Below are 12,286 nucleotides of genomic sequence, written 5' to 3'. Positions count from 1 at the left end.
TACTTACGCCATATTTTCTCTCTCTGTCTAATCCCGCTTTTCTAATTTATTAACCATATTGTTCTTCTATGTGTTTTCCTCAACTTTGTTGGATCTTTTCTGGTTCAGCTAATAATTTTCTCGACTTAGCTCTTATTGTTAATACAGATTTCCCCTTCTTTCTTCAAGAAGTGTTTTTAACCTTCCTGAATAGCGCACTAATTTCACCCTTTCTCTGGAAACTTTCCATATCCTTGCACTGTGTTACCTTACCCCCTCAGATAACTTTATTATTTACACAACCTTCTACCTGACATTTTATTTTCTTCCATTTCATTCTATCGTCGATATTTCAAATCTTCTCGTCTGTAATCCATGGTTTCCTTGTTCTTTACCTATAGTTTTGTTTTCGGCTTTCGATATCTCTTTTATGATATTTACCCATTTTACATCCTTGTGCCTAGCTCCATTTCCTAATCATGATTTTCTCTTCAGGCTGCTGATGCTCCTACCTTGTTCATCCAGTCATTGCTTCTGGGTTCCATTTCCTAAATCGCCTTCCCTGCTTTAACGTTTTGAATCGAACGTTATCCTTCATAGTTACCACAGTATGATTTGAGTCTGCATCCGATTTGGGGGAACTGTGTGTGTTGGTAATGCTGTTCCTAAATCAATTAGTATCCATGTTATAGTCTACTTGATACCTTTTAGGGTCAGCTAGTTTTTCCATACATAAATACCTCGAGTAGCGCAAATTAAATTCGGTAGATGAAATATTTCAATTTACATTTAGTTAGAAGATTCAGGTTGGGAAGTAGGCACACTATTTTTTCAAAGTGATAGAAGATACACCAGAATTTGTAGTGAGCCGGCTATAATCCAGTCTGGTTGAACGCCATTTCAGTCACTGCACTGCCAGACTGTTCATTCCCATGAGATGAGACTATCATTTACTGCGTAGAGATTGCTAAGAGATCTTCATTCACTACTATGATTGACGATTAGTGTGGAGATATTTGGTCTCTGCTGGGGGACATATTCCTGGATCCACCAAAAGAGAAATCCAAAGTGGAAAGCAATTCCGTAATATTACATGCCTACATGAGGATACGAACGCTAAATGGCAAATTCCTGGCACTCGTATGAATGACGAAAAAAGGGAACTTGAGAATAACTTTTCCTTTATTATTCAATTGATAAATAAAATAATAGCAAATTTTGAATATTTTTCGTCTTTCGTATTGCCTGACTACGGGGAACTGGTTGCCTTTCTCTCAGTGATCAAGAGTTTGGTTGCGAGGAAAAATCTCATTTAGGGCTCTCTTGACACGCGACTGGCCTCCTGTAAATCTCGATGGGAACGTAAAGAAGTAATCAAAGAGAAAAGAACTCAACTGAACTCAAATGCGCAATTAAATGGAAGAAATGTAACCATAAAAAGGGGTAATAACTTGCAGAGAAAGGGTAGAGTCAAAGAAGAGGGCTGAGTTTCATGCCGAAAATGAAATTGGAAAAAGATGAATGGGTTTTGAGTTTTGAAGGGCGGCATATGAAAATATGAACGGAAAGCAGGTTTATTCTCAGCTTTAAAAGTCCATGCAGGGAAGTCGCTGAGCATTGGAGGGCGAAGAGGAAATATATCCATTCCGACAAAGCAGTGGACCGCTGTTACTACGGGAGCTCTGGCGCTTTGCGCGAAATATGCAGCTTAACATTTATTCTGCGGGGAGTAATATTTCTCGTCTTCTTTGCACCCGGGATTTGCGGGGTCTTGGTGTGGAGTGTCCGCATTAAGTTGTCGCTGTCGTCAGCAGGATCGTGCTGTGAGAAAGATGAGCCTCCGCTCAAATGGACAGGGTGCCGTAGGGATTTCTCAAGATATTTGCTTTGGACTTGAAATTTTAACTTTAACCTCTCCTTTTGTTGTCTCACGACAGACTTTCCTTTATTTTGCGGTTGGATGAGAGGATTCCAGGCTATGGGTGTCTCTAGTATTTTTTCTATTTTAAGAAGTTTTCATGAGACTTTTGGGTCGTCTGCTCCTTGATGCGGCTGGGATGTTTTCGTGGTATGCACTAAAGGAAGCATGGTTTTAAAGTATGCAAAAGTAAAAACCAAAAACATTTCGGCCTCGTTTTGGTCATTCAGGGAAACTGAAAATAATCAGATTTGGAATGGGATATAAGTCTATGTGAATTATTTCTCGTATTGAATTTTCATTTTATGAGTTCAAAGTGGGAATAGAAATGTTCGGAAACATCCAACAAGCAACCATTTAACTAGGGCAAGCTTTAACGTTGCCAGCTAAATTTTATTGCGGGCCCAAGAATCATATTTCATCAGGCTATCGAAATAGGTCGATTTTTTTCCATTTAGCTTTGGAGGCTCGAGTTTACGTCAAACAAAATTTTAAAATATCTTTTATGAAAAGATAGTATATTTGCTAAGGGCACATTACAAGTTTGATTGAGGTAAGATAAAAATTATTCCATCTTATCTAAGAAGAAAGTGTTCCATTTGAAACTGCAATAACTTTGGTTTTCTCAGTGTACGAGTAAATCCTAGTGCCTATCCTTAGAGTGGAGACGCTGGCCTAAAAGTTCATCTTTGACGTTCTCCATTATATATCATCAATGGATTTTTATGAAATTTATGTGGTGGAATACTATGGGAAGGAATGGATATAACTAAGATATATAGAAATTTGCATACATGAACGACACCAAGGCCCATATCACATAATGGAATATCCTGTCGTGGGGATTCAATGTATCACTCATGTTACTAATGGTATCTTTTGGAAGATTTTTATCATAATATAAGGAAATTCGATATAATTTCCTATTGTATTATATGCTATGAAAATACCGCTTCGGCAGCGGGAAATCTCTATGAGCTTTCTCATATATTTTCATATTTTCTGAAGTTATAATTAGAATGTTTTAGAAATTTGAAGGTATTTATGGCACACTATATTATTTCGCCTCCATAACCTTCCGGCAAGGTTCAAATCATCATTGGCGTTCGAGTATACAGACGACAGGGAATTGTTAAGTGTGGCCACGTTTAGTACCGCTTTAATGCTGCAATAAATTTAAAATGTGAAACCGCCGAGAGAGGTGACTTGCATTTGCAAAATCTCCACGAGAGCACCTTCATCAACGTCCCCTTATTTTAGGTCGACCGTGTCACAATTATAATCCCCCTTTATTATCTGCCGGAGGAACTTTATTACCTGTGACGGGCCCAAGAAGACTGCTTGCCCTCCTCCCGGGATGTAACTGCTCGTTTTGTGTAACGCTTGGCAGCCGAAAAGGAGTGCATGATAAAACGTGGAAGTAGGCCCGGAAGAATAAAAGTGAGCAATGTCTGCCATTTTCCCGTGTACCATCGTACAATTAGAGAGCAAAATAAACGATACATTAAGAATAAACTTCCTATCACTAATTGTGTACCTTTAATGGCAACAGTCATTTGAAACAACATGTTTTAGTAGGCTAAAATCGCATACTTGTTCGCTTAGACCTATGAAAGCATCTCAATAGTGCTGTCTGTTGCTTCATTGCGTACACGCTTGCCATTTTTTCTCGCTTGAATATTGCAATTCCAGAAGTGGAGCAGTATTTTCCCGGAATCGTTAGGAATATGCAATATTTACAGGAAATGGAAACTTTTGGTGGAACAAGTAATTGTGTTTTGCAAAGGAGTTATATTGGGAGGAAATAAACTGCCGCACCAAAGTCAAGTGGTGATAACTTACGTTGGCCAGGACCAAGTGGCAAAAGTACGTATACCCCGTATCTCCCTTTGAAAATACTTCATATATCGTCATATTTGAGACTTTTCAGGCATAGAGTTTTATTTATATGGATAAAATCTTGTATTTTTGTTTTCTCGATCGCCTCATTTAGCTCTGAAAACGGGGTTTGGCCATTTTTTGGTTAATCATGCTATGTCTGAGACCTACCCAAACTACGAAACTTAGGGAAATAGAGAAATATAACTATAAAAAAAGCATAAATTGATTTTATTCTGTAATATTGACATCGTTATTCTGAATTTATTTGCTAGAGTAAAAAACGTCACTCGGTTGGAGTGTGTCTTTTTGTGGAAGCTGCATTTTATGTATTCATTTCAGGTATACCCTTCAGTTTAGACCCTTCAGTGTCTAAAAAATAATTAGTTCTACTTAAATGCATGCTCCTCCACTAACCTTATGTGTTTTGTTATAATAACCCATTCTTTCCGAATGACCTCATTCGTGTTCTGTTCATCTGTTTTTAAGTTTCCCTTTCAATCCCTCGTCCCTCTCCGCGGGGGGAAATTCCTGCTACCTGCAACGTTGGGTCGCATTCCCTGCCATTTAGAGACTCTTTGGGGGTTGAGTGTTTTGTGGTGCATTTTCATGTGGTAGTGATGTTTCACATTCTTGCTTGTTGTGTCCTGGCTTGCGTGTTTTAGGATTGCTTTCGTGCTGTATCCTGGGGTGCAGTTTTTTGTTGTTTGGCGGTGTATGTGTTTGCATGAGTATTGGATGGAGGGAGTTTTGCATGAGTGTGTGCGCTGCTGGGGTGTAATTTTCCGTGTTGTTTTTTGCATGTGGTATTTTTCGTTTTTACGGTTGGTGACCTAACACCCCCCGCCACACGCCCTTGCGGCGGCTTGCGGGGTATTATGTAGATGTAGATGTAGATGTAGATACCTTTGTACGAGCTGAAAATAAGCATGTTTGCTCATGAGTGCAAAGTGTTATTGCCACTGATGCTGGAATAATGCATTAAGGAAGAAAAATATTTATCACCTTGCTGATGAACTGAACATGGTTGTAATATCCATCAGTAACTTTTATTGTTATTTTTTATTACTGTAAAACTAGAATAAACAAAACGTACGTTGTTTTGATATTTTAACTCTCCTCTAACGCTACATATTAAAAAATATACTCCTAGGCGTGCGAATTTCACATGCCAGTGGGTATGTGCCCAGTTGATTCAACTTTAAATTCACAACAGAATCCTTACCCGCCTCTCCAGGACTTGGATAAGGGGCCCATAGCCAATAGCCGAGAGTTCTGGGTGTTAGGCCTCTGAGCAAGAATATTTCTATTCATTTGTCATTTCTGTAACATAGGTTTTGACTAAAAGATGCAGTCACTGCTTATGAATTTGGTATTCATTTTATTTATGGCTGGTAGATTTTGTTTAAATTCACTGGCAGGAATTGCATACCGCTGTTGTTTTCCAACAGCGGTATGCAATTCCTGCTGCTTCAACTTTATTGCTACACCCACAGATAAGCACTAATATTTTCCTGAAATTATATGATACCGTTCCGTTTGTAGCTTGACGGGGTAGAATTTCATGGCAATGGTGGTTGAGAAAAGAAAAAAATTAAGTACTAACGTTTTTTGTTAACATTTAAGCATTTTTTATATGCAAAGCACATGTTAATGCTGTTTGTCATCGCAAACATGGCCGTGTTATTTTAAATTATTGTATAGAATTGGTGTGTATTTCTCTCAACCTCCATAACGTTCCGAAATGGGATGAACCTTCTGTGCTTATACTATATTGAGAGCCATCTCTACCTCTGTCGTCCTATTAGTCGATATGCGTGTATAATTTTCGCCAAGGAGTTGGAATGCAAAAAAGAGAAAGGGTAGCCACTTTTGTAAACCACTAACAGCGCCATGACAGTTGTAGGCACAACAAAGAAATATAGCCTCTTAGGGCACACAAGGTCCTTCCCAAAAATAAGTAAAAAAAATCTGGGGAAACTAATTTGTTGCATATCAAAGTACGAATTGCTAAAATTCTTCATAAAAGCAGCCTTACGTATGTATCGACACACCAGTGCCTCCGCTAGTTGTGGTATGCTTCCTGTAAGGCATTGACAGCACTTTGGTTCAGGCACCTCGTCCTGGCCTCTTTGACGTAATACAATTGTTCAAAATGGTGCTCAAAGGGGTTATACTTGAGGCGTACTCAAAGAACCATGCCTCCTCCCTAGTAACCACCTATTATAAAAAATTCGGGTCACTTTTACAGTGGTCCAAGGGTGCCAAGGCAATATTGTCCTGCGAGAAGTCTTCCGATAGCACTTTGGGGACCATCTTGGAACACCTTTCTCTCGGCTAAATCTTCTGTAAGAATACAATGCACTGTGGTTTTCTGAATATTGTACTCTGCTAACATTCTGACACCTGGGGCGCAATCAGAGTCGAGCATGTATCTCACTTTTTGCTTCACACTATTTTGTGGATGAATATCCAGAGTATTACTCTTCGCCAATCTCCTCGCTACCCTCCCAGAACATCGTGTGAAAGCAGGAAAGCGTTCTTTTGGGACATTTATCCATCTCCATCAGCAACCTTAACCATGGTCATTGTCTCCAAACGCGATTTTCCGAGTTAAACCTTATATTTTATCGCATGTCATTGCTCCATGGAAGTGGCATTGTGAATTTGGGAAGTGGCCGTCGGACAGGGGTCCAACCCAGCAGCAATTCGCTCACTGTAAATGCACACAGTTAACTAACTTGGGTCGCGATGCTTTCCAAAGGTCTTCCATTACCTTTCCCAATACAAATCACCCCACTCCAGCCATCTGCATTGGTGGCAAACTAACCATTCCACTTATTTTTGGGACAGACTCTGTAGCTGGGCGGAATGTTTTGTAAGGAAATTTATTGCCACTGATCATATTTAATTGCGCCCTAACTGGTGCCATTATTGCCGCAGTCATTTGAGATTATCTGTTGGCAAATATGACAGAAATCCTCAGGTTCAGATATTTAAGCTATGATATTTATTAAGTTACATAGTTCAGGTACATGAATTAACTTAAGTTTATATCAACCTCATACAGATTTGCAAGCGTACGTATTACGCCTAATTTTGGAATAATAAAATTTCAAAGGGATTAGGTAAATGTACAGATATGTATACTTGATTAATATAAGTATGTTTAGTTATACTAATCAGGTAAAATCTGAAGAAACTAGTAATTTTCTTAAATAAGCGACGTAATGAAAAGAGTTGGAATCCCTTTGATTGATACAATACCTCGCATTGTCCTAAATAAGTTCTATTGTTTAACTGGAAGGATTAAATTAACTGAAAAAGTACTTCATATTGTGTAAACTAGCAACTTAATTTAACAACTACCGAAAATGCCGAAATACGAAACTTTAATTCTCTCTTTCTGCACAGCAGGAGTAGAGAATGCGCAATTGAATGTCCTACCAACATTTTACGTTTTTGATGCAATTATTTTTGTATTAAGTCACAGAAATAGAATAAAATTCAACCATGGACAAATGTTAGGGGAGTTCAGAGGGTCGGTACACCCCTTCTTAAAATTGTCTTCTGCAATAAACAAGAAAACAAGATACAGTTTTACAATGGCAGAATATAAACTAGATCCACTGAATAAATTGGCTAGGATTTCACATTTGGCATGCAAATCTTATGACAGTCAGACAGACAATTCTCTTCGCTGATAAACCGAGATGCTCAAACAAGTGAGTATATTTATCTACTTTATTCATTTTTGTTGAATCTTGGGCAGGAAATATTTTACGCCAAACATTTTATGTGAAATATCGTTTTAAAACTATATTTTAATTAAGTTGAGGAAGACATATCTCCTTCGATTTAGCAGGATAATTATTGATTTGTTATTTCAGGGCATAAACTAGATATTTTTCTGTAACAGCTGCATGACTAAAACAAAAGTGTTTCCCGGGTTTACATGCGATGAGGCGGTTGTAACTTTTTATGCGAGTTTAATGAAACTCAGAGTTAGAGCCAAATACGGGGATGCGATTTTTTTGCATGTAGTAAGCTATTGATCAAGTTCCACAAGCAAATTTGGTATAGTATTCAACGATGTGGAATAAGCAACATAAACTAGACTCAGTATTATTTCCAATGACACACCAAGGGTAGAAATAAATGACTCGGATTCCAGTTAAATAAAGGCAATCAATGGTTTCCATAAGGAAAGTGCAATGAGCAATTTAGTCTTTATTATTAACATAAACGATGTCATTGCTAAAAAAATACACTTTTGGCCGGTGTTTGGTCAGTTCTACATAATTGAAAGCGACACAGCGATATATACGAGTTATTTTTTGAATAGTGGACTGAATGAAGCATAAACTCTATGGCAAGGGATACAGAAATTGGCCTTTAAAAAGATAAATGATAAGTAAAAATCTTCACATTCGCAGTCGGAGAACTTCCTATGGAATTTTCTGATAAGGTTTAATACTTTGTGTGTGACCATTAGAAGCCCTCAAATCGCTTTGAAGATTCGATCGAAGATTCGAGAATCTCAAGGAAGGATATAATAGCCACTGTCTCAGTGATAAAGACTCGACTCACAGCACGAGGCCAAGGCAATAACCAAGTTCCAGCTTAGACTCGACCTTGACGCTTCACATAGTTTTCAATTAGCATACTTAAAACGCACAATTGGAGAGTATACAGGGTCGCACCCAAAAGTGGTAGGACTGATTTTTTTAAAAGAATTTTATTGACAATATATTTAAATCGACTTAATAATCTTCAAAGTATGCTCCTTGAGCTGATACACACTTAGTATAACGTTGCTCCCATTCCCCGTACGCCCGCTGGAAATTTTCTTTGGGGATGCCGTTGATGACCCTCGTCGAAGCATCTTGAACGGCCTTTATCGAGTCAAAACGTCGTCCCTTGAGCTGTCTTTTCATCAGGGGGAAGAAGAAGAAGTCCGGCGGTGCCAGATCGGGAGAATAGGGCGGGTGCGGCAACGTGGCAACGCCGTATTTGGCCAGGAGCTGTCTGACGACGAGCGCGCCATGGCACGGCGCGTCGTCATGATGAAGCACCCAACAGTTTGCGATGGCCGGTCGGACTCTTTTCACGAGTTCTCGGAGGCGGGTGAGCACCTGCACGTAAAAGTTCGCATTCACAGTCTCCCCTGGTGGGACAAACTCCTTGTGAACCACTCCATGACGGTCGAAAAACACAATCAACATCGTTTTGATTTTTGATTTGTTCATGCGAGCCTTTTTTGGACGTGGGGACGCGGAAATGTGCCATTCCGCAGATTGTCTTTTCGTTTCGGGGTCGTATTGAAAAACCCATGTTTCATCACCAGTTATCACATTGTCCAAACAATTTTCATCTCGGTGCAAATTGGCAAACACTTCTTCGGAAATGCGCACACGCGTTGCCTGTTGGTCGGCACTCAGATTTTTCGGCACCATCTTGGCGCACACCTTGCGCATGGCCAAATCCTGTGAAATAATGCGTTGGACGTTGTATGCAGACAGACCCAACTGGTCTGCAATTTCTTCACTGGTTAAGCGTCGGTCTGTGTTCAGCAGTGTCCTCACTCTGTCCACATTCGTGTCGGTTCTTGCCGTCGACGGCCGTCCGGAGCGATGGTCGTCTTCAACGAGCTCCCTACCCTCTTTAAACAACTTGTGCCACTCAAATACTGTGGAACGGCTTAAGGCAGTGTCCCCATAAGCCTGCTTGATCATATTGAGGGTCTCAGTTGCCGTCTTTCCGAGTTTCGCACAAAACTTCACGGAATAACGTTGCTCTAAATTCAGATTCATTTTGTTTTTCGACGCGGACAAAAAACTTGCTTCACTAAAAACGGTGCCCTCACTCAACGACAGCCCGCAGGCGACTGAGGTTGGTGTCGGTCTGTTGCTAAGAGCCCTTTCCACCTTACCCTGCCAGGCAGACCCCCCTACACCGCTTCGTTCGCGCCAGAGAAAATCAGTCCTACCACTTTTGGGTGAAACCCTGTATGAGTAAAAGTGAAGGAAAAATGCAGTTATTCAATATTGGCACCCCCCCCCTTTGAATATGATGAGAGACCTAAAGACCTAGCCTATAATATTTTGGTAGACCTTGGAAAAAAATAAAGAGAAATTCTGAAATTGATAATTAGGAAGAAAATGTACGTGCCTAATTTGCCACGTTATCTACATCTATATAATACTGACAACCATTTCCCGAATTTAAATTTATGATCCAAGCAACCAATGTGTGTAGCATTGCGAATAATTTGCGAGACCTCGGTGCTGAAACATGCGGATCTGAATTTATTTAGTAAGTTCAACCTAGCATCGAATCGCCTTTCTTCTGTTGACTTCCACCCCAACTCCCGACAACCCCAACTCCAGAAGAATTTCAGCCACGCTTCTCGGTTTATCGTAAGAGTTTTTAACGAAACGGGTTGCTCAGCGTTGAACCTTCTCAATTCCTCGAATTAGGCCTTATTCACTCAGATCCCATACACTGCATGTGTATTCTAAATGAGTTTGATTGATGAAATTGATTCTTACTTACAAAGTTAGTGTTTACAAGGTATCTCATTATGGAACTGACAATTATGTGCTCAAAAATTTTGCAATACATATGTACATAAAGCCTCATGAAGATACAGGGAGGGCCTTCCCTCTATTGTGATTTCATCTACATCTACGTAATAATCCGTAAGCAACCGCAAGGGCGTGTGGCGGGAGGTGTTAGGCCACCACCCGGAAAAGAAAAGAAAGCCACATGCAAAATCAACACATCTATGCAAACCTGTGCCCAGAGTGGCGTAAAAATCTGGCGTGGTGGTGTTTTAAATCTGGCCTGTTACTGGCGAGGATGTTTCCCGTGAACAACAATAGGATATGTGAATGCGACCTACTAGTTATTATTCCACGAGGTCCCCTACAGCCTCGGTGCAGTACTGGTTGTCAGTAGTGCTAAAGTAAAATTCTCATACCAACCAATGGGAGTGTCCGAAAAGAAAATGCTTTGTTCTTCCACATACATTTTAATAAGCACGACCTAGGTTTCGACTTTAAAAGTCATCATCAGTTGATGTACAGAGGACAAACAGCTTTCCACTAGACAGAGAAGAGGAGAAGGAGGTGCTGGTAAAGTGGGAGGAGGGGAAAGAGAAGGTAAACTGGTGTGTGTGTGTGTGTGTGTGGGAGGATGGGGAGAGGGCGGTTGGGTGTGGCATCAGGGGGGAGAGGGGCTGTGGAACAGAGGGAGGTCCAGGAGGGGGGAGCGGGAGGAATACATCAGGTCATTGACCAATATACCCTTATAATCAGTGTTCCTGCACATTTCCGAGCGTTCCAAGGCATCCAATCTTTAAACCCTTTTTCTCCAAATGTAAAACCTCAGGAACAAAGTCATTGGTGTGGTTTTTGTCCATTAGGTGCTTGGCAAAATGGAAAGAAGGATATCTGTTTTTGAACAGGCGTAATGTTTTTTCACACGTCCACGGAATTTACTCTCGGTTTGTTCAATGTAAATAACAGAGCACTCCCAGCGCAATTGATGCACTCCACTCTTTTCAAGGGTGGGAATTTTGTCCTTGCAACTTGATAAAAGGTTCCCCAAGATGACTTTATCATAGAAGACTGATTTTATTCTGTTCTCTGGATTGGTTCTGGTCACCATACGAGATAAATTTCCCTGAAAGGAATTCTTTTCCATTTCGATGTGCCCTTCTTGGGGGTGGATTTGGAAATGGATGTTACTGCTATTTCTTCTACTTTTTCTGGTGCAATTTTTCACCTGATAGGGAGTAGAAACCGTATTTTCAGCTATCTTTTTTATTATTTGCAGTTATTTTTGGGTATTTTGTGAGGACAGGGGAATAATAGTCAAATGGGCGCCGCTAATGTTTGGAGGAAATGATGTCTTCGACGTGAAGTGAATGCTGTGATCTGTGCAAGTATCTTTTATGAAAATGGAAAAGCCCAGTTATCGATTATTTTTTGTGATAGTTATGTCGTAGTAGTAGTATTTAGGGGAGGCGACCGACGGCTGAGGTCATTTGCGCCATTAGGGATGGATAGGAAAGGATAAAGGGTGGAGGGAAACCCGGCGTCGGCATTAGCCTACTCTTATCGAAAGGCGCTATGGGGTTCGCAGCTTAAGGTTCCATCCGACGGACGGCGTGCTAACACTAAGTGCCCTCCATAAAGCACCGGGACACCACTGAAAAATATGCGTCGCCGCCAGGATATGAACCCGGGCTCTCTGGGTGGGAAGCCACCGCACCATTTCGATCCCCGTGATATTAATGTCAAAAAAATTTATGGACTCGTTAAGTTCTTTCTCTATTGAGAACCTAATGTTTTTGTCCTAGGAATTTAGAAGCATTAAGAAGCTGTCGAGTTGTCTTTGTGAACCTGTGCTTCAACTTGATGTGTGTCCTCTGTACTTCACCCGATGATGACTTGGTTAGTTGGAACTTTGGTTGTGCATTATAAAATGTGTGTGGAAGAACTAAGT

At 40.4% G+C, this 12,286-nt stretch overlaps 1 protein-coding gene across 1 annotated transcript in view; it reads left to right on the top strand.

The window, feature by feature from the left end:
* The window catches only part of Sol1, a 1,662,073-nt gene that overhangs the window by 40,321 nt on the left and 1,609,466 nt on the right, over window positions 1–12,286 (top strand). The gene's annotated exons all lie outside the window — the stretch shown is intronic.

The sequence above is a fragment of the Hetaerina americana genome, unplaced genomic scaffold, assembly GCF_022747635.1.
Source record: "Hetaerina americana unplaced genomic scaffold, ioHetAmer1.1.p SCAF_12, whole genome shotgun sequence".
In the NCBI taxonomy this organism is placed as follows: Eukaryota; Metazoa; Arthropoda; class Insecta; order Odonata; family Calopterygidae; genus Hetaerina; species Hetaerina americana.
Note: the sequence above shows the minus strand (reverse complement) of the source record. Positions and strands in the feature narration are given on the sequence as shown.